Source organism: Triticum aestivum, chromosome 4B (assembly GCF_018294505.1).
Source record: "Triticum aestivum cultivar Chinese Spring chromosome 4B, IWGSC CS RefSeq v2.1, whole genome shotgun sequence".
Classification (NCBI taxonomy): Eukaryota; Viridiplantae; Streptophyta; class Magnoliopsida; order Poales; family Poaceae; genus Triticum; species Triticum aestivum.
Genome location: NC_057804.1, coordinates 621147383 through 621169383, shown reverse-complemented (window position 1 = coordinate 621169383; position 22001 = coordinate 621147383). Strand labels below are relative to the sequence as shown.

Genomic DNA, 22001 nt, shown 5'->3' with positions numbered 1-22001 from the left:
TAATATGCTAACTTAGAGCTTATATGCTTAGTTTCCTATAGGTTAGCTCCAAAATAACTTATGCTAGCACAAAATGATCAAGTTTACATAATAAGTTTATAGTCTTTTTCTTATTCTTCTTCTTTTCCAAAATGACATAGGTTAGCTTCATTTTACCTAAGTTGGCTCTAATATACTAACTTAGAGGTTATATGCTTAGTTTCCTATAGGTTAGCTCCAAAATAACTTATGTTAGCACAAAATGATCAAGTTTACATAATAAGCTTATAGTCTTCTTCTTATTCTTCTTCTTTTCCAAAATTCTTCTTATTCTTCTTCTAGTGTTCTTCTTCTTCTAGTATTCTTCTAGTCTTCTTCTTCTTCTTCTTCTTCTAACTTCTTGTTTATCATTTTGCAAATTTGATTTAATTCACGGAAGCTTGCATGGATGGAGTGCTTCTTTTCCATTTGTGTTTTTATTTTGCATAATGTGAAACTTCTGTGAATTGATGGATAACGGTGTTGGATGAACAATGTGAAACTTTTGTAATATGTAACGATGGAACTATGATTGTTATATGGATGCTTGTTGTATATATATATATATGTTGGCTATGGTTGTTATATGGAACTATGTGTTGGCTATGTATGTATATCTCATATGTGAAATAGTGATCTGAGATTAAGAAAAAACCAAAAAAAAATTAAAAATATTGTTACTAATGGCGCACTACAATATGGTGCGCCATTAGTATAGCAGACACTAATGGCGCACTGTGGGCGAAACTAATGGCGCACTGCTTGGTGCGCCATTAGTATACCAGATACTAATGGCGCACCAGTACTAATGGCGCACCGGTAGTGTGCCATTAGTAGGCAAAACCGATGCGCCATTGGTAGGCCTTTTCCTAGTAGTAGAGGAAGGAAAGGGGGGGCCGGCCCCCCTCCCAATTCGGATTGGGCTTGGGAGGGGGGGCTCCCTTGCTCCTTTCCCCTCCTTTCCACTAAATCCCATTAAGGCCCATATACCTCCCAGGGGGTTCCGATAACCTCCCGGTGCTCCAGTATTATCCTGATCTCACCCGGAACCATTTCGGTATCCAAATATAGTCGTCCAATATATCGATCTTTACGTCTCGACCATTTCGCGACTCCTCGTCATCTCCGTGATCACATCCGGGACATCGAACTACCTTCGGTACATCAAAACACATAAACTCATAATATAACCGTCATCGAACTTTAAGCGTGTGGACCCTACGGGTTCGAGAACTATGTAGACATGACCGAGACACGTCTCCGGTCAATAACCAAAAGCGGAACCTGGATGCTCATATTGGCTCCCACATATTCTATGAAGGTCTTTATCGGTCAAACCGCATAACAACATACGTTGTTCCCTTTGTCATCGGTATGTTACTTGCCCGAGATTCGGTCGTCGGTATCTCAATACCTAGTTCAATCTCGTTAACGGCAAGTCTCTTTACTCGTTCCGTAATACATCATCCCACAACTAACTCATTACTTGCAATGCTTGCAAGGCTTATATTGATGTGCATTACCAAGTGGGCCCAGAGATACCTCTCCGACAATCGGAGTGACAAGTCCTAATCTCGAAATACGCCAACCCAACAAGTACCTTTGGAGACACCTGTAGAGCACCTTCATAATCACCCAGTTACGTTGTGACATTTGGTAGCACACAAAGTGTTCCTACGGTAAACGGGAGTTACATAATCTCATAGTCATAGGAACATGTATAAGTCATGGAGAAAGCAATAGCAACATACTAAACGATCAAGTGCTAAGCTATCGGAATGATTCATGGAGAAAGCAATAGCATCATTCTCCTAATGATGTGATCCCGTTAATCAAATGACAACTCATGTCTATGGCTAGGAAACTCAACCATCTTTGATTAATGAGCTAGTCAAGTAGAGGCATACTAGTGACACTATGTTTGTCTATATATTCACACATGTATTATGTTTCCGGTTAATACAATTCTAGCATGAATAATGAACATTTATCATGAAATAAGGAAATAAATAATAACTTTATTATTGCCTCTAGGGCATATTTCCTTCACTTCACCCACCGCTGGAGCCGTGACCGGCCCGATCGCTTGCGGCGGCATCCAGCGGAGCGAGAGGTCGACACAGGCGTCGACTGGTACGGGGTCGACGGCTGCCGGAGGAGGACGCCACGGGCAGTCACGCGGAAGTGCGACGAACCACGGATCAACAGAGCCTCGACGTCGAGCGGGGCCGCCTGGAGCCAGGCCGAATCGTCGGCGACGAAAGTGAGCGCCCCGAGTCGGAACTCGTGGCCCATGATCAAACTGCCGCCGGAAATCATGTTGATGAAGACTAAAGAAAATGCGACCTCGCCGGAAGTCGCTAAGATACTTTGCTCCAAGGTGGGCGCCAACTATCGTGGTACTAAGACTGACAGTAAGAGTAGGGGGTACGAATGAGGAGGCAAGGTCCTACCTACGGTGAGGTTGTATGCAAGTGTTTATGAGTTCAGGCCCCTCTCGGAGGAGGTAAAAGCCCTATGTCTCGGTGCCCAGAGGCGGTTGACTGGATTATAGTATGCGTGTGTGTTACAGGGGGTGCGAACCCTTGTGCCAAAGGAGGGGGTGGCTTATATAGAGTGCGCCAGGACCCCAGCCATCCCCCGTTAAAGAGAGTTCAATGTACATAAAGAGGGGCGTTACTGGTAACGCCAGTTATAAAGTGCTATTAATGCCTTTGAAGACTACAGAGTGAATGCTTGACCGTTGTTGTCCTGTTCGACTCCTGGTCTTCAGTGGGTCGAGTGGTTTCTTGTATGGTCGAGTGGTTCCGGGAAGGAGGGGTACCCGAGTGATATAAACTGGTCAAGTGGATTGCATTCGACGTCTTCATTGGGCACTCCCTGTTGTCTCTTGAGCTTCTTTGCTTCTAGGGTAGTGAACTTGGGTAGGGTATATAGGTCAGACCTATGACCCTATCCTAGGTCTATATCACCATCAGAGGCCGGCGAGGCGCTCACGGCGGAGGCCGAAGCGGCCGGCGCCACGCTCGCATGGGCGTGCCTGGTGGCGTTGATGGGGAGAAAGAGAGAAAAGGAGAAGAGAGAGGGGGTGTGATGGATGGGTGGGCCCCTCTTGTTTGGATATGACAGTTGGGTCACCACTCGCATGCAGCGGACAGAGGCGGATGAGGACACGGAGAACTTCCGATTTGTATCCGCCTTCAACCCAAATGTGACCCAAAATTGAGACGAAAATGACTCCCAGCGAACACAAAACGGACACGAAATGAAAATGGTTCTCTGCACTAGGCTGTGTTCTTTGTCGGCACAGACTGAAATCGACATGCTAGACGAATTGGGTTGCTGCTTTGGAGTCGCTCTAAGAGAATCTCCAACAGGCGCCCAAAAACTGCACCCGTGCTACAAACCGTCCTTTCTGGGCGCTAGAGACGCTCCCGCAGATGCTGCAAAATAGTGCGCGTGCAAAAGAATTTAACGCACCCGCTGAAAAGCGCCAGCACATGCTGCAAATGTTGGGCGCCGGACCGCATGCTTCATAATTTATTGCATCTTTTTTGGTTGCACGTTTTTTGCATATGAAAAAACAATGTTGACTGCAGCATGCTAAAAATAATACAGTGACGCTGTAAAACTATTTTAGCGTTATATATTTTTGCCCTCTCTTGGAGATGCTCTAAGGACGATAATTGAAGCCGCATGCATTCATGCGCCCAGAGCTGAGATCTCCTAAAAAGTTAAAATAACGGCAGGATAGCTGGGAAATACACTTTGGTTCCTGTTGTTTATGCACCCTATATGAGGAATTTTTTTAATATTTTAATAAAAAGTCAAAATAGGTAAGAACTATTTTGACAAAACACTTGACTTACTTTTGCACTAGTATATAAATCTCGACGAAAAAAAAAGTTGACCTCACAGCAAAAAAGACAAAATTTATTTGCTATTATAGGTCACTATTCACATTATATTAGTCAAAAATTTGTCTTTTTTGAAAAGAAGTCAAAGGGATATTTTTTTTGTGGATTCTTTTTCTCACAAGTACAATAGAAGGTCAAATTTATTTCAAAAATATTTCCAGGAATTTTTGACTTTTTGTTGAATTACTAAAAAAAAATCTCATATAGAGTGCATATGTCCGACCAAAAGTTCCCCTCCCATGATAGCTTCGCCGTTTTCTGGCTGACCAACCCAGCCGATGCAGCCAGCCGTGACAACACCAGTACACCACCATGAGTAACTAGCCAGTTGATGCCAAGGAATGATTGTCGCTTGGGTTTGTCACGCCGCACTTAACTCCCAGGTTGCTTCCTTCCGTGATCCCCCTCCTGCTCCAGCCCTACACTGCCATTGGACTCTAGTTACTGGCCGCCTTGCTTGCAGCTGGGAGTATAAGCGTGAGGAGTTTCCGCAAGTTAGCTGGGAGAGAAATTAAGGGAAGCAAAGCATATTCCAGAGCTGGCACACCTACTACTACAAGTCTAGAACATGGGCGGCATGGATCAGCTCGACGAGCAGTCATTCCTCGACGAGCTCATGTCCCTGCGCCGGGAGGAGGCGCCGTGGCTGGCGTACACGGGCAGCGGCATGATGACGACAAGCGACCTCCTCTTCTACGGCGGTGAGGGCGCCGGCGAGGCGAGCAGCGGCACGGACTTGGCCGGGCCGTTTCTTCAACAGCCCATGGCGCCACCGCACCGGTCGCACGAGGAGTTCAACTTCGACTACCTCAGCGAAGTGTGCAATCCTTATAGGAGCTGCGTCGGCGTCGTCCCTCGGCATGGGGTCGCCCACGGGGCCGGCCAGGCGCTGGTTCAGTATCCTCTCCACGACGCCATGGCGGAGGACGACCCCAGCGGCAGCAACCTGCATCGCGGTGGTGGGTCGTCGTCGTCACCGGTGCCGTTCGTGTTCGGAGCAGGAGGCGCCGGGGAGAGCCCGGAGATGATAAGGGGCGTCTTCACCGGCGCCCACGCTCGAAGCAAGCTCAACGGCGGCACTACCTCCAAGAACCTTATGGCGGAAAGGCGGCGCCGGAAGCGTCTCAACGACCGGCTCTCCATGCTTCGCTCCATCGTGCCCAAGATCAGCAAGGTGTGTCTCTGTCTCGCAAGTCGCAACTCGCATTTCTCCTGTGACCTAATTAATTAATGAATCAACCTTGCTAGTGATTTCTCTATCGAGTATCAGCTATCAATTTGAGTTGTGGACCTTAGTTAACATATTTAGATCAAACCAATCGATCAATCTGTAGATGGATAGGACCTCGATCCTCGGGGACACCATAGACTACGTGAATGAACTAACCGAGCGGATCAAAACCCTCGAGGAGGAGATCGGCGCCACGCCGGAGGAGCTGAACCTGCTGAACACCACGAAGAATTTCTTCAGCGGTAGCAGCGAGGAGATGCCGATGAGGAATTCCACCAAGGTACTGATCGAACTAAAGGAGCCAGACAACGAATCTGAATTCTGAACTGATTGTTATCCATACAGTTTGTCATCGAGAAACAGGGCGACGGCGAACGAGGATCGACATCTGCTGCGCCACTAGCCCCGGCGTGCTGATCTCGACGGTGAGCGCGCTGGAGGTGCTGGGGCTGGAGATCGAGCAGTGCGTCTTCAGCTGCTTCGGCGACTTCGCCATGCAAGCATCATGCTCACAAGTAAGGAATTAGTCGTGTGCATTTTTTGGAGAAGCGAAATTTTCCATTTCTTGGCCGAATGTACATGTTTTCTGCACTACTATAAATTTATAATTCGATCTTCGGTGCATGGTGTGTGTGTGGTTTATATAGGAGGAAGGCAGGAGCCGAGTGACAAGCACCGACGAGATCAAGCAGGCATTGTTCACGAGTGCCGGCTATGGAGGAAGGTGTCTGTAGATCGAGCACGCCAATTCATCAAGCATGCAGCAGAAGAAGCTTCTTGTAATTGTAATTTTGTAATCTTCCGTGAGTTCTGTGTTTGCATATAGTATTTGCTTGATTTGTTTTCAAAAATATCTGCATGAATTAATGCAGTGTTTATGTTAAAATTTTGAACAGTAGATTAGTAGTACGATCTAAAGTTCAGCTGTTTGTGACCAGATTGTAATAGTTGGGCGTGTGTCCGTGAGTGTAATGCATGCATATCAATGTATGGAGTGGAGTATTGGGATTTGGCCGACATGAAAAGATACCAATCTGGTGCTGTATTTGGTTGGGCACTGTTACAGCTTTTTGTTTCTTGTGTATGTTTAGCTGTTTCCTGACAACTATTGTTCATCAAGTTTTGTACTGGGCTATACGAACACAGTGGTCAAGGATTGGGTACACATATGGGCACATATGAACAAGCCCTGACGAGTACCTCTCGTACTGTACACACCGCGGTCCTTTGATTCCTTCCATGTCCATTTTGCACCACTAGTTCGGATGGTTCATATTCGGCGTCCACTGCATACAAGACACAATTTCTGGGTTTGACGCTTTCCCCATGGACTCCATGGTCTGGAAAATGTGGGCGTCCCTAAAGGTCAAATTCTTTTCTTGGCTGGCCTTACAAGATCGGATTTGGACCGCCGACAGGCTAGAGCGACGTGGCTGGGACAACTGTGGTCTTTGCCCGCTCTGTAAGCAGGTGCAGGAGTCGGGCGTCCACCTATTCACCAAATGCCGCTTCACCTTGAGGCTTTGGCGGATGCTCATTGACAAGTATGGGCTTGCGCATCTGGACCCTTCTGACTGGCACCTCGAGGATTCCCTCCTCTTTTGGTGGGACAAGCGCACCAATTCGAGCATTCCGGATCGTCGAGCCATGGCCTCCCTTACCATGCTCGTATCCTGGATAATTTGGAACGAAAGGAACGCTAGAGTCTTCCGCCACAAAGAGACGCCACCGCCAATCCTTCTCAGGCTTATTATAGATGAGGCCAACCTATGGGTTACTACAGGGGCTAAACAATTAGGGAAAATTGTATCGCGCGAGTAATTGTCATGCCGTACTTCGACCTTGTGTAACTCTACAAAACTCTATTCTCCTCTACTTTAATAGATGAGGCAAATCTTTTGCCTCCGTTTCGAAAAAAAAAACATTCTGGCAAACTGGAGACAAACATCCACGAGGATGCAAACTCTCGACTGCTATGTCGATGCGATAGACATTGAGGGAAATTGTGATTTGAAAAACTGATGAGTGAAATTGAATTTCATGCTAAACCAATGGATCCACCAAGCTTTTGTAAAAACATACTTGCAAAAACCAACTGACCACGAGATCAATACCTCATGATTCTCAACACTTCAAAGGAAACGAGCAGGCTCATATGCAAGACATTGACATACATCAAGCAGCATCTCACCATAGCATAAGTAGCAGGCATTGTGACCAATAAGTGATAGCAAAGCAAGAAAATATCAATAAAGAGATTTGGCACCAATTACGGAAGCAGCTGGAACCAAAATGTTCCTCTCGCAAATTTTTACTACAGCGGAATGATCGCAGTTTTTGACGAGCAATGATACACCTATGGAGGGGATTGCTGTGGAAAATTACGCGATTACGTGGAGAGATTAGAGCAAAAATAGGAGGGGTTAATTATCCTTTTGCCTTTAGTGGTGTCCATCTGCTCAGTTTTGCCCTCAGATGCAAATTGTGCTCAGTTTTGCCCCTAGTCCGTGCGCACCGACTCGTTCTATGAACTTTGGCGTCTCCGTCAGGTCAACGTTTTGACTCGGCCTTACAGGTGGGACCAGGCGGCAGAGGCGGCCAATTTTATTCAGACCATTGCACGCGTGGCTTGCGGGACCCAACAGAGAGCCGTTGAGCATAGAGCCGTTGCAGGTGTGCTATATTAGCGGGCGACATCGGCGATGACCACGGCGACAGAGAGCACGACGCTGACCGCGACGAGAGAGCGAGATCACGACGGCGGTGGGAAGCTAGCTGCGGAGGGCGCGGTGGCGTTGAGATCCCGTTCAGCTCCGAGCTCCATGTCTTCCGCAAGCTCCCGCGCCACCTCGCGGATGCAGAGCCGGGCGCGTGTGGAGATGCCTGTCTTCGTCTGTCCGCGGTGCGGGGCGAGCGTTGATCGGAGGGTTTCTCACACACCTAGGAACTACAATCGTCCGTTCTACGTGTGCAGCGAGAATGGGATAAGAATCGGGGCAATTGCACCATTTTCGTGGTCGGGATCTTTGAGCAATCGGTTGATCTGTTCCGTGTTCATGCAGGTGACATGCTTCTTTCTTTGGGTGGATGCTCTGGCCAAGACTCTGATAAATGAACTGCAAGAAAAGCATGACGAATGGTTGCGCATGCTGCCCCAAACCGCAGTGGCCGCAACACGAGCTCCAGAAGAAGAGATGGAGGGCGAAGTACGCACTGACAGAGAGCTAGCTGTTGAGCTTAGGATGTTGAAGAAGAAGGTTAGGAAGCATGAAGATCAAGCACTACCAATACCCATTTGCAAATACTTTTGGGCATTTGTAGGTATGATAATCGCACTGGTTGTAATGTTGAAAATGTATGTAATTATGGAGGAATTTGTAATCTTGAAATTGTATGAGAAATTCACCTAGTTTAAGTGTTGGTCAAAGTTGTTTAAATGTTGAAAAGAAAGAGAAGAAGTGACCAACATTTAAATATGTTGAAAAAAAGGAGAAGAAATGAGGAATTCAGAAACTTTTGATAAATGAAATGCAGCTAATGAATTATTCCAGAGCCAAACAATTAAGGTTAGAATTTTTTTGGATATGTTAAATATTTAATAACAATTTAAGTAATCCAATTCAAATACACCGTGATTTAAATCAAAGACCAAAATTTCATGGAAAATGTGCCTCAGCTCTGGTAGATGTTTACACCTAGTGCCAAAATAAATGAACATTTTTTAAGGGCATTACATTGAGTAGAAACTAATTTGTCTAAAAAATGAAGGGTGGAAAATGCACAAAAAATTAGTGTGGTTGGGGACTCGAACCCAAGACCGCGTGGGTTAGTGGTGTTTAGGGCTACGCTGGTAACTGCTAGGACAGATGACAAGAGTTTGACATGGGTAGGGAAGCAATGTATACATAGTGAGACTGTGAAATTTGTCAAAAAAATGAAGGATGGAAAATGCACAAAAAATTGGTGCGGCTGGGGACTCGAACCCAAGACTGCGTGGGTTTGTGGTGTTTAGGGCTGCGCTGGTAACCGCTAGGACAGATGGCAAGAGTTTGACATGGGTAGGGAAGGAATGTATACATAGTGAGACTGTGAAATTTGTCAAAAAAAAATGTGAGACCATGAATGTTTGCACACGCGTGAGAGTGGTTTTCCTTTGTTTTGCACTGAAATTTTGGAGGGTTGGAAGGTTGAAAACGTATATTTGCACTGCCACGTGGTTTTGGTTAGAGTGGCACTTGGTTTAGTGTTAGAGTGGCACTTGGTTTAGGATTTAAACGGAATAAATTTGCATGTTAGTTCATGACTTTTTTTTTGAATAAAACGGAGGGCTTCTCACCCCCTCTTTTGAATGACAACCACAAGTTCTCGAGCTTCATGACTTGGTTTAGGGCAGAAATTATATGCTTGGGCACGGAGATTTTTTAACACACATAATAAACCCTAATAAATAACTTAGATAAGATGCAACACAAGTACCATTACAATAATAAGTTCACGGACAGTTCACGGATACATGACGAAACATGACACCACACGACACGACATAGAAAAGCAACAAATAAAAAATGAAACAGTCTTCATCTTGATCTCCTCCTTCCACTTTGGCCGCGCGCGCCCCTTCAACACCATCTTCATCTTCACACCTCCTCCTCATCGTCGTAGGGAAGGGAGTGCATCCCGGCTGGAGTGGGGAAGATGTTCTCGTAGTTGGTGTAGATGTTGTAGACAGTGAAGAAGATGGCCCCGCAGTCGCACCAAAAGACTTGGCCGAGGAGCTCGCGCGCGTCAAACGGGTTGGTGAAGGTGACCGTGAGCAGTAGGAGGATGCTGCCGCGGTCACGAACCTCATTGAGGGTGAACATCCTCGGCGAGCCCCGTGGGAGGTGGGCATAGCCGGCTCTGAGGAAGGCGCGGGTGAGTTCGACGGAACCCCTCCACCTTGAAAAAGCCCACACGCGGAGCTCCCTCTCCACGAGCACACCCGGTGGGTAGAGCCGCTCCGGCACGACAGGAGGACGGCTGAAGGTCGGCCCGTTGAACTGCATGGTCTCGCTTGGGCAGGGCTCGGTCGATTGGGTGTTTGAAGTTGGAGAGAATGGATCGGATCTGGCTTATGGGTGGGAGAGGAAGATAGGCACCCCATTTATAGGCCTATGGGTGGGAGAGGAAGAGAGAAAGGGTGAGAACGGTGCGTGTGTGAATACGAACGCATGTGTGTATCCGTTATGCTTTGTACTCTTAAATTTTTGCCAAAAAACGATGCATGCATGGGGCGCGTGCGTGCATTTGAATCACTGCATAGCTCTTTGACCGGACGGTGCATCTGACTCGTTGAACCACCTAGCTGGCCTCGCTAGCCAAGTGCGCCTAGCACGCCTAGCACGCCTCGCTCGCATGCATGCACGTCGCAGCCTCCCGCTCATGCAAACCTACGTCGCAGCCTATGCACGTCGCCGCCTCCCATGCATGCATGCAAGGCGTGGAAAGGCTGAGACGAGCTATTTACTGCGGTCTCAGGCCCAGACAACGAGACGGCCCAACGGTCCATCCAGTGCGCCCGATATTTGTTTAAAAAAAGAATCTCCCAGCCAATCAGATTGCATCTCGCGGATCGCCCCCTCCTCCCCACAGATTCCTTCTAGAAGGGTTAGATCGACGGCCCTTGTTCAGCGCTAGGGTTAGATGAACGGTCCTGGTTCAGCACTAGGGTTAGCGGGGTTTGGGAGGGGTTTGGAGCAGTTAAAGCTATGTTTGACCAGATTTCAAATGAGCATAATAAATTAAATAAAAAACAGATAAATAAAAAACCTGCGCACATAGTCTTCTTATGTCATATACTAAGGATTTAAGTTGATAAATAAGTTTTACATACATTTAAACGATAAGTTCATGTGTATTGTATGATATCTCGAGTATCTCGAACTCTTTTGTATGAAGTGAAGAGAAGTGTTTTGGGGAAATAAACATGAAATTTTTTAAAAACTCACCACAGCTTCATTTTAGAGTGACTAAGAAGGATCCATGCTTAGTTTTTCATTTTGATGTTTTACACTTATTTAAATCTTGGTCAAAGTTAAGTTTGACCAGAATTCAAATGAGCAAAACAAAATTTAAAAAAATCAAAAAATGGAAAAACCAGCGCACATAGTCCGTATATATAGAATATATGTTTAGGAAAGTTATTGGCTGATTTAGACAAGGTCAAAAAAAACCTTGCTTAGAGATGAGGCCGTTTACCCTATCTTTGGACCCTCATTTTAGCACATTTTTCATGAAAATTTCAAAAACCTCACCACAGCTTCATTTTGGATTGACTAAGAAGGATCCAGGCTTAGTTCTTCATTTTGATGTTTTAGACTTGTTTAAATCTTGGTCAAAGTTAGGTTTGACCAGAATTCAAATGAGCAAAACAAAATTCAAAAAAATCATGTAAAGGAAAACCCATGTGCTCATTCAAACATCATCCAACAGATTTAAACATCATGTCAAACATAGTTCTAACATCATCCAACAAAAATACAACATTATTCATAATGTTTCATAATTATTCACATATAGCGTTCGGGCTTCTGTCTGTTCCTTGAGCTTCTTGACATCACTTTGCTCCTCGTGCACCTTGTGCTCATTGCTTCTTCTCTTCTCCTCTTGGTTGTCGGTACCTTGTGCGTCTTCTTCAAACATACCTAGCAGAACTCACAACAACAGATGGTTGGTCACCATTTAGAGCCTCACTTGGATCATCATTTGGAGCCTCACTTGGATCACAAAGATCATCATTTGGAGCCCCACTTGGATCACCATGATCATCATTTGGAGCCTCACTTGGGTCACCATGATCACTATTTGGAGCCTCACTTGGATCACCATGATCACTATTTGGCGCCTCACTTGGATCATCGTCAAAATCATGCGGCTGTTGACCATCATCATTTCGAACCTCGTCAAAATCCTCATCTGATGCAACCGGCTGCTGTCCATCATTTTCATCGAAGCCTTCATCGAAACTCTCTCCGAACGCTGGATCTACTGTGTTATCACAATACTTACCAAAATGACCAGACCCACCATAGCTTGTGCACTTGCGCTTCCTCGCTCCAAGTCCAGCTCCTTCGCTGCGAGGTCTGATTCGACTCTTCCTTGGTCTACCTGCTGCTCTCTTCAGAACTGGAGTGCAAAGCTTGAATCGAGGGTCCACCATGTCCCATTGTTGTTTTCCCTCCATAGCAGGCAAGGCATAAGCATATGTGGCTTTGAACCTTGCAACAGCGTAGTAATCATGCACATACTGCTGAATGTTCCCTGCTGGACCAGGGAGAGAAGTGATAAAAAACAAGGCATGAATGCATGGCAGCCCAGTTATCTGACATTGCCTACAACTGCAAGTTCTAGCTTCTAAATCCACTGGATATCTCCATTCCCTCTTCTCTTTATCCAAATATGATATCTCTGCTGTGGTACCCAAGCAAAGAGTCATGTTCATTTCCAAGCCTGTTGTTTTCTGCATCAGTTCATTCATCACGGCAGGGATGATAATGTGGCCCATGAATTTTGCCTCGGCTATTCCTGCATGATAATGAAATTTCTGCATGTATTCTATCCTTATCATGTCCAGCAAATCCATCACATAATGACCCTTTAGTTTCCGGATCGTTGAGTTGAAAGACTCTGCTAGATTATTATGCACATAGTCAACTTTGTTCAGTTCACTGAATTGGCTTCTGGCCCATAACTTGGAGTGGTGTGTTTCCAAATATTCTTTCACTTTGGGATTCATGTATAACTGCCTCAAGTGGTAGTTGTGCTTCTTCACACTGCAAGTCAAAGATGCTGGCCATAAATTGTCGGTATACACCTTTCCTTTGAATTTCTTCATGAAATTTGCAGCAAGGTCACGCATGCATTTCCTATGCTCTACTCCAGGGAACACATTGTCCATGGCCACTTCTAAATCTTTGCAGGCATCTGTATGAATGACCAACCCATTGGGATGTGCAATAGCCCAGCGCAGATTAAGCAAAAACCAAGTCCAGCTCTCCTCAGACTCTGTCTCCAGCACACCGTAGGCAACTGGAAATACAAAACTGTGTGCATCAACTGCACAAGCAGCTACTAACTGTCCTTTAAACCTTCCTCTGAGAAAAAAGTGGCATCAATAGCCAAATAAGGCCTGCAACCTGCCAAAAACCCCAGGCGACAAGCCTCAAAGCAGACAAAAACCCTCCTAAAGCATTCCTTGGTCTTTGTCACTCCCCTGAATGTGTACTCCATGGTGTGGTGATCAATATCTACAATACTACCTGGGCTTGTCCTCTCCACTTCATCTTTGAATGAATACAACAATTGAAAACTTTCCTGCCAGTTATCATAAATAGAATCCATAGCATGTTGTTTACCATTGAACAACCTCATGTATGGTAAATCTATCTTGAATTTATCTTTGATGTTCTTCTACAATTCCTTTGGACCCACTTGCTGGTTTTCTTTCACCCACTTATTTACTTCTTCTGCCATCCATCTTGACTTGGCTCTACTGATTGTATCCTTCCTAAGGGTTGATTCCTGGCATGTGTGCTTAAAAGGGTTCACTTTGACCTGAACATTAGTGCTATTTCGCATTTTAGATGCGAGCAGCCTCCATGGACAACCCTCAGTCGGACAGTGCACTCTGTAACGTACTTGATCGCTCTTTTCAACTTTGAAAGTACGTTGTACCTTGATGCAGTATGTCACAAGTGCATTTCTACACTCATTCATGGATGCAAAAACTGTACCTTCTTCCAAATTAGGGTTCAAAGGGTCCCATTCAACAGCTGCAAGGTCTTCGTCCTCACCCACCACGTCATCATCCACACTGACTGCATTGTGAGCCTCATCTTGGTTATCAGCCCGAGGTGCCTGTCGTAAATTCCGAATAACATCAGAATATAGCTTCTCTTCATCAACCCCAGAATTGTAGTCATCATGCTCCACTTCAAGGGGGACCCTACTGCTGTTGCCCACACTTGTTGAGCCACCACGTCGTCGTGCACCAACTGAACTATTCTGGCTAGAGATGCCATTACGACGACTTGGTTCTCCCCGAGATGTTGCACCCGTCGTCCTAGGTCCAAATGCCTGCTCAAGCACATCAACTTGCAGCCTCACATGAAAATTATCTTTCTCTTTATGCCTAACAAACATGGTAGCTAGCTCTTCATCATTACTAACTGTCACTCATTTCTTTTCCCCATCATAGTATTTGTATACCACTTCATCAAGCAAACCCCAAGGATATTGGCTACAAATTACCTCCCCAAATTGTCTGAAACTCCAATTACTAGCCATTGGCAACCGATAATCAAAACCTCCTTGGTATTTCTTCTGATCCTTTGCATCGAACGTGTACCGGTCCCTTCTAATGTGCATCAAGAAAGCAAACCGCAACTCCATCCTAACCCACAAAAAACAGAGACGCAATCAGCACACTAATTAATTAGGCAAACCTACTCGAATCGAGTGTTCAAATGCACAACTAAGCTCAATCTAAACAGGAGGCGAGACTTACCCCTCGGGAACCCAGTCGTGGACGTGGCAGATCTCCGGCCCGATGCCTGCCTCGCCAAATACTCCGGGGTCGCCGCTGCTCTCCATTTGGCCCTAGGGTTCTTCCTCCTAGTTCAAATAGCTCCAGCAGGCCCCCACCTCTGAGCGCTTCGGCCAGGCGCACGGAAGGAGGCAGCGCCGCGGGTCGAGCAGGTGGCGGGCGCCCCACCCGTGGCGTCGCAGGAAGGTGGCGGGCGTCACAGGCAGCCGTGGAGCGTAGGCACAGAAAGGTAGCGGTGGAGTAGGCGTGCAGCTGATGGCGGGGCAGGTCTTGGCCGCGGAACAAGTGCCGACGGCGGCGCAGGTCAGCCGGCCGGCGGGGAAGCGGATGGGCAGAGTGAGCTACGAATGATTTGGGGATTTAGTTGCACTGGCCTACATGTCAGCTCCGGACCCACATCCACGCGGTCCCACGTGTAAGCTCCGGACCCACAAGTTAACGCTGGCGGACGGAATGGACTCAAATATGGCCGTTTGGCCTCGTCATAATAGCTGTGCATGGACTAGGGGCAAAACTGAGCACAATTTGCATCTAAGGGCAAAACTGAGCACAGAGACACCACTGAGGACAAAGGGATAATTAACCCAAATAGGAGTGGGGCTCACTATGAAATTCAGGAGTGGGGAGAGGGGTTTAATAAGGTAAGGACTAAGGATACCTATTACATGATTTTTTGTTTTTGATTTGTGCTAAAAAGTATTTTTGGACTTTAAGGCCTTTTGGGGATGCATAGATAGGTCTAATTTCTAAAGGCTGTGATCTATTTTTTACATCCCTATTATTAGGGGGCGATTAAAGATGCTCTCAAAGAGCATAATTAGTAGGTATATGTTAATTTAGCTCAGCTGGTAGAGAGTATTTATTAATGCTACTCCTTCCGGTTTAAAATATAAGGCCACTATAAAAAACAGAATTTGCATCTATATAAGACCATTGCATCCCGAAAAGAATTGGGCCGGATTTTTGCTTCGTACAATGATGCTTATTAACGCAAACTTTGCATGCAATCATAGAGAGAAAGACACCACTTGCAACATGTTTATTTGAGGAACTTGCAACATGTTAATTAGCTTGGAATACGAAAGGCTTTTCACACGGTTAGTCGTGCTATTCAATAGTTTGCTTCCTTTTCTTGATATTCAGTGGCCTTTGTAACAAAAACGGTGGTAGTGGGGGGCTCTTTCCCTTCTCCCATCCGGTGAGGTGGTGGCGACCAGTAGTGCATATCTTGTGCGTTATTTTGCGTTACTTTTTTGTGTAGTTTGCTTTTCTTTGACCAATTTTGTATCGTCGGATAAAATTCCGTGAACAACTATTTATTCGAGTAGTTCCCCCTTTACACACCTACGCCCACCTTGAAAGCCCCCGCGCACAGGCGCCCATGCGGACGGCCGAGCCAACCTCTCTTCTTGCTGCTTGCTGCCGGCGGCATTGCCCCATCATCCTAAGCGGCAGCACGGAACGCCGCGCGCCGCTGTTTCGTGGGCAAAACCGCGCGTTACCCGTGCACGAGCGGCACACGCCGCAGATCCACAATGCCGCGCAGCTGTATTTGGCGACCGCGGGCGGACACGGCGCCCGCGCGCGTAGGCTACGGCCCTGCGCCCTGACACGGTGACACCTCCAACTTGTCCCGCCATGGAAGCTAGCCTAGCTAGCCACGCCCGTGAGCCGTGAGCACGTAGCGGGCCGGGGATCCATGCGCGTTCACCAGGCTGCCTCTGGCCGTATGTCATGTGTACGAGTAGGAAGCAGGAGCTGCTTGGATCATGCGCGTAAGCAAAAGCATCTTCGCTTGGAAATATATATGCTGCTCCAGCTAGTACCGCCGGTACTTCCGTACCATGGCAGGCACTACGCCAGAGCATCGCCAGCCGTTCGGGCCCAGGGCGGCGAAAAGAGGCCGCTTGGAGGCGAACCGGTGCTAGCTTGGCGTCTGGGGGCGGCTCAGTCCCCGGTCATCGCCCGCAAGGTCGTCCTGAGTTCGGCGAAAACTCCGTAGATCTGGTTCAAACTCGGCGAAATTTTATTGAAATCTGTAAAAAAAAAAACATGCAAACCACGTCAAACTAAGGCTAAACTACGCGGCTAGCCACTACACCGCGTCCACCGCCCGCCATCTACATGCCGACAAGCCTGTAGAAGCGGGTGTAGTCGCCGCCGCCGCCGCCGCCGCCGTCGTTGTCGTCGCACGCCCCGCTGAAGTCACCGTCCCTGCTGCAACCCTGCCCACGGTTGCCGACGCGCGGCCGGGAGTTGGACGGCCCAGCCTCTTCCTCCTCGTCACTGTCGAGGATGATGACGCCGCCCTCCTCGCGGCCGCGTCGCCGGGCCTGGAGCTCCTCATACGCCTGGCGCTAGCGGCGCACCTGCTCGCGGACGTAGTCCTCCTTCGCCTATTTCAGTGCGGACTCGTCGTCGGGAGCCACCATGTTGGCGTGCTCCGGCTTCACGGGGAGCAGGCCCGGCTCGGGCTTCGACCGGACCAGGCGAAGGGAGCGCTGGGAGGGGCGGGCACCCTAGTTGATGACGAGGGTGTCACTGCAGGTGCGGCGCCGCTGCGGTGTCTCCTCCGGCTCTGGCTTGACAGGGCAGAGTGCCGGCGAGCCGGAGTCCGACGACGAGGACGTCGGCTCCATTCGCCGTGGCGTCCAGGAACTGCCACGGCGGCGAGAGAAGGACGGCCGCGTTGGGTACTTGAGGCGCGACACGTTGCCGGTCTCGATGTGGTCGAGGACAGCCTCGAGGGTGCGGCCGGGGACGCCCCACCACTTGCGCCGTCCTTCGGCGTTGAGGTGGCCGCGGGGAATGACGCCGTTGAGGGATGCGATCTTCTCCACGTAGCGGCGCTGGAAGTACGTCGTCCACAGCGTTTCGCTGTCGGGCGTGTACCTCGACTGGTTCCGCTGCTCCTCCGTCAGGGAGGAGCGGATGCGGGTGATCTCCGCCCGCCGTGCCGCCCCTTCGGGCACCGGCGGCACCGGGACGCCGCCGGCGCTCAGCCTCCACGCCTCCGACACGCGCATGTCAGGGGGCGCCGGGTATTCGGCCTCGTAGAGGAGGTGTGCCTCCGGCTCCTGGAGTTGTCGGCGGCCGAAGCCGTACGCCGTTGCGCCATCGCCTAGAAACCTCTCGGCCATCTTCGCTCGTCGGCGGGAAGGGGGAGACGACTTTTGCGAGAGGGGGAGGGTGTGGCGTTCACCGATGGGGAGTGGGCGCCTTTTATAGCCCAAGCGGCGCGGCCGGGAGGCGGCATGCCGGGCGACGCGTGGCGCGAGCGGGCGGGACGCCCGTCGGCGGTGCCTTCACTGCGTCGCCCGTGAGGCATCAATGGAGTCTGACTGGCGCGGCAGTGCGGCAGCCTTGGCCAGCCTTGGCATTGATTCCCGCGGGAACCGAGACGATGAGGGCGACGAAGCGGCGTCTCGCTGACTAGACGGGCCCGCCCCGCGTTCGCGCCAAAACCACTCGGCCCGGCGCCCCCAGCGCGCCGGGTTCAGCCTGGGTCTGCCCGCACTAACTTCGGCCCAAACCGGCGAAAAACGGGCTCTTGGCAGAGCGACTAGGCCGTTTTCTCGGCACCGGCGCAAAAAACCCGCCTTGGGATGCTGTGTTGGGGGCGCGGCTGGAGATGCTCTCAGTGCGTTTGCGCGGCGGACGGACCGGCCGTGGCGATATGGATCATCACGTCAGGTGGTGGGAGACATGATCGATGCTTGCACATAAGTACAGATCTGACTTGCGTGTAGATATATATTGCGCGGAGTTTATATAGGTAAACAAAGCATATACTACAGTTTTGAGTGCATGATACTGATACGGAAGCTGGCCGGCCCCATGCATTTCTTTCCATATAGAGTTCTCTGCTGAAATTCCATGACTATATGGCTACTACAAGGTGTCCGGCTAGAAAGAAAGAGCCGAGGCGGGCTTCTCAAGGAGTGACATCTCGCGACCGCGTCGCCACTCGCGGGTGACCGGCCACGCATCGGGCCTCCTTCCTCCAGGCTCCCCCCTCTCTCCTTCCTTCTCGCCACCGTCGTGGGTGCCCGCGGCCGGCTTGGCACCGGGGCTGCTGGTGGCGGGTGGCCTCCTGGCCCTTCCCCTCCCGGTCGCTCTCCGGCGCGGGCGGAGCTGCGCCGAGGGGTGCATCTTGGCGGCGGCGGTCTGGCGTGGCGGCGGGGCTTCGCGGCGCATGCAGGCGAGCTACTGGGCGGCGGCGCCGCCGTTGGCGGCGGGGCGGCGGGGCGGCGGGATCTGGTGTCGTCCGCTCGGCCCAGATGGAGCCCGAAGCGGCGGTCTGGCGTGGCGGCGGGGCTTCGCGGCGCATGCAGGCGAGCTACTCGGCGGCGGAGGTGGTTCCCTCCCGCTCGGCGTCGATGCTGCTGCTCCTGTCGTGGTGAGCCTCTCTCCGGTCCTTTTGGTCTCGTGGTGGTGTTCGTAGTGAGGCGGCGTGGGTGGCGGCGCTACTGCGTTGGAGCATGGTAATGGACGACGGTTTGGCGGGTCGGTTCCGTCCGGTTGGGCGGTTGAGGGTTGGAATGCGGGAGAAATCCCTGCCGGCTTCGGCCCCGACGCAGTGAAACCTGCGGGTGCCACCATTCCTTCATGATAGGTGTCGGTGGTATCCACCCCCCACCTCCCTCCGCGTGCCCGGGGAAACCTGAGGACTCGTCCGGGCAGCAGCGTCGTCGGCGTCGCATTCCTTCTTGGAGGTGTTGCTTGGTACGCGGCGGATCGGAGCCTTGTCTGTGGTAATTTGTCTCCAGTGGGCGCCGTGGTGGCGGGTCATCTGCGCTTTGCCGAGCTGCCGTGGTTGGCATTTATGTTTTTTGATGTGTTGTGCTATGCTCGTCACATCGTTATCTGTACTCGGTGTTGGTTGCTTTGAAATACAAAGCGGGGAAACCCTTTTTCGGCATGGCTACTACAGTAGTAGTGTTTTCTATGTTATTAGGACTTATGAGGAGTTATCATGTCACTCCCAAAAACTACTACTAGTTCATCATTCTGGGGCCAGGCCCGGCCCGGCCGACAAGCAATTCTGGTTCGTAACCTTCTTGTGCAAAGATGAACAATGGAGTGCGATTTTGTCTCCATGCGCATTGTTTCCGTTCGCCATCCCGGTCACATGCATTCGATCCGATAGCTCATCCGGATATAATCAAGGATGAACTGTTGGCAATAAGCCGTGGCGTGCCCGGGGTGCGGCGTGCACGTGCGTGCGTGCAGTGGCCGCGCCGGGTTTGGCCCGCGGCAGGACTCGGGTGCGTGCATACGTGACCGAGTGAAGGTGTGTGTGTGTGCGTGAGCTCACGTGTGCGTGCGCGGGGCCACGAGAAAGGGGAGGAGTAGACCGTGTCGGGCGCGCGGGTGGCCGTGGTGATCGCGTTCGGGCGTGATGCGCGGGCGCGGCCAGAGCGCGCGGGTCGTGGGGGAGTGGGCGTGCGAGTAGGTGCGAGGTGTGGCCTGGCAGGCCGGTGCTCGCGGGTATAAAGCCCTGGATCCTCCCTGTATCTTGTTGACATTGTCGAGTTCGTGCTCGAGGTAAGGAAAAGGCGTACATGCGCCGGCGAAAACCTTGTGTCCACTATCTCCTCCGATCATCTTCCTCCTCTTGTTTCTGTCGTTCGTGCGCTGAGCGAGAGGGTGAGGCAGAGCTAGGGCTAGCTAGGGTTCGGGGGAGAGGCCGTGGCACCAACATTTGGCATCAGAGCGAGGTGAGGGAGCGAGCTGACGGAGATCGCCGGCGGCGATGGCGTTGGTTCCACACGGCGGCGGAGCGGGCGGATCAGTGTCCTTGGGGATGCCGGTGCTCGTGCCGGAGGGCTACACCGTGTGGGCGATCAAGGCACAGGCGATCCTTTATGCCCACATGCTATGGGAGGCGGTGGCACCGGCGAACGACGCTGCGGTGAACGCAAAGAAGTGCAAGACGGCGAGGGCGCTGCTCCTGTCGGGGCTGCCGAAGGACGTCTTGCTACAGGTGGCGGCGAAGCCCACGACGAGGGAGGTATGGGACTCCCTCAAAGTGCGCTTCGTCGGCGCCGAACGGGTGTGCGCGGCGAGGAGGGGGACGTTGCGCGGCGAGCTGGACCGGCTGAAGATGGAGGACGGCGAGTCCCTGAACGTCTACACCGACAGGTTGGCAGGGATGACGGCGAGGTTCGCGAGCCTGGGGGAGACGCTGGGCGACACCGAGCTGGTCAAGAAGCTCATGGACACGGTGCCGGACCGTCTCTTCCCGGTCGTCGCTGGAATCGAGCAATTGTGCATGCCGGAGGATCTCACCTATGACGAGGTGCTCGGGCGGCTGCGCGCGTTTGACGAATGTGTGTGGCGCTGCGGGCAGAGCAGCGGCGAGCGCCAGAATGGCCAGCTCCTGTACACTGCGGAGCAGTGGCGGGCACGGGAGCGGCGTCAGGGCAAGGCTCGGGACGATGACGAGGACACACGGAGCGTGGCGACGCGGGACGGCGGCAACAAGAAGGGCCGCTGCTACAAGTGCGGCGAGCGCGGCCACTTCAAGCGCGATTGCCCGGAGCTGCAGAGGGCACCGGCGGCGGAGCAGGCGATGCTGCTGAACGCCGACGTCGAGGACAACGGCCTCCTCTAGGCCACGGCTTAGGGGGAGTGTGTTGGCAATAAGCCGTGGCACGCCCGGGGCGCGGCGTGCGCGTGCGTGCGTGCAGTGGCCGCGTCGGGTTTGGCCCGCGGCAGGACTCGGGTGCGTGCAAACGTGACCGAGTGTAGGTGTGTGTGTGCATGCGCGGGGCCACGCGGTGCTGTTAGCGAGCGAAAGGGAAGGAGTAGACCGCGTCGGGCGCGCGGGTGGCCGTGGCGATCGCGTTCGGGCGCGATGCGCGGGCGCGGCCAGAGCGCGCGGGTCATGGGGGAGTGGGCGTGCGAGTAGGTGCGAGGCGTGGCCTGGCAGGGGTGCTCGCGGGTATAAAGCCTTGGATCCTCCCTGTGTCTTGACATTGTCGAGTTCGTGCTCGAGGTAAGGAAAAGGCGTACGTGCGCCGGCGAAAACCTTGTGTCCACTGTCTCCTCCGATCATCTTCCTCCTCTTGTTTCTGTCATTCGTGCACTGAGCGAGAGGGCGAGGCAGAGCTAGGGCTAGCTAGGGTTCGGGGGAGAGGCCGTGGCACCAACATGAACTAATCCAGCATATTCTGATCGATCACCCACGCACGCGCGACACGGCAGGAGCTCGTACTCGCGCCGGCCGATCGCGTCGCCAACGCACTGG

The 22001-nt window shown here is 51.1% G+C and overlaps 1 pseudogene; it reads left to right on the top strand.

Annotated features, from left to right (window-relative positions):
• Nucleotides 1-4358: 4358 nt before the first annotated feature.
• Nucleotides 4359-6249, top strand: LOC123089442 (transcription factor BHLH3-like; annotated as a pseudogene).
• Nucleotides 6250-22001: the final 15752 nt, after the last annotated feature.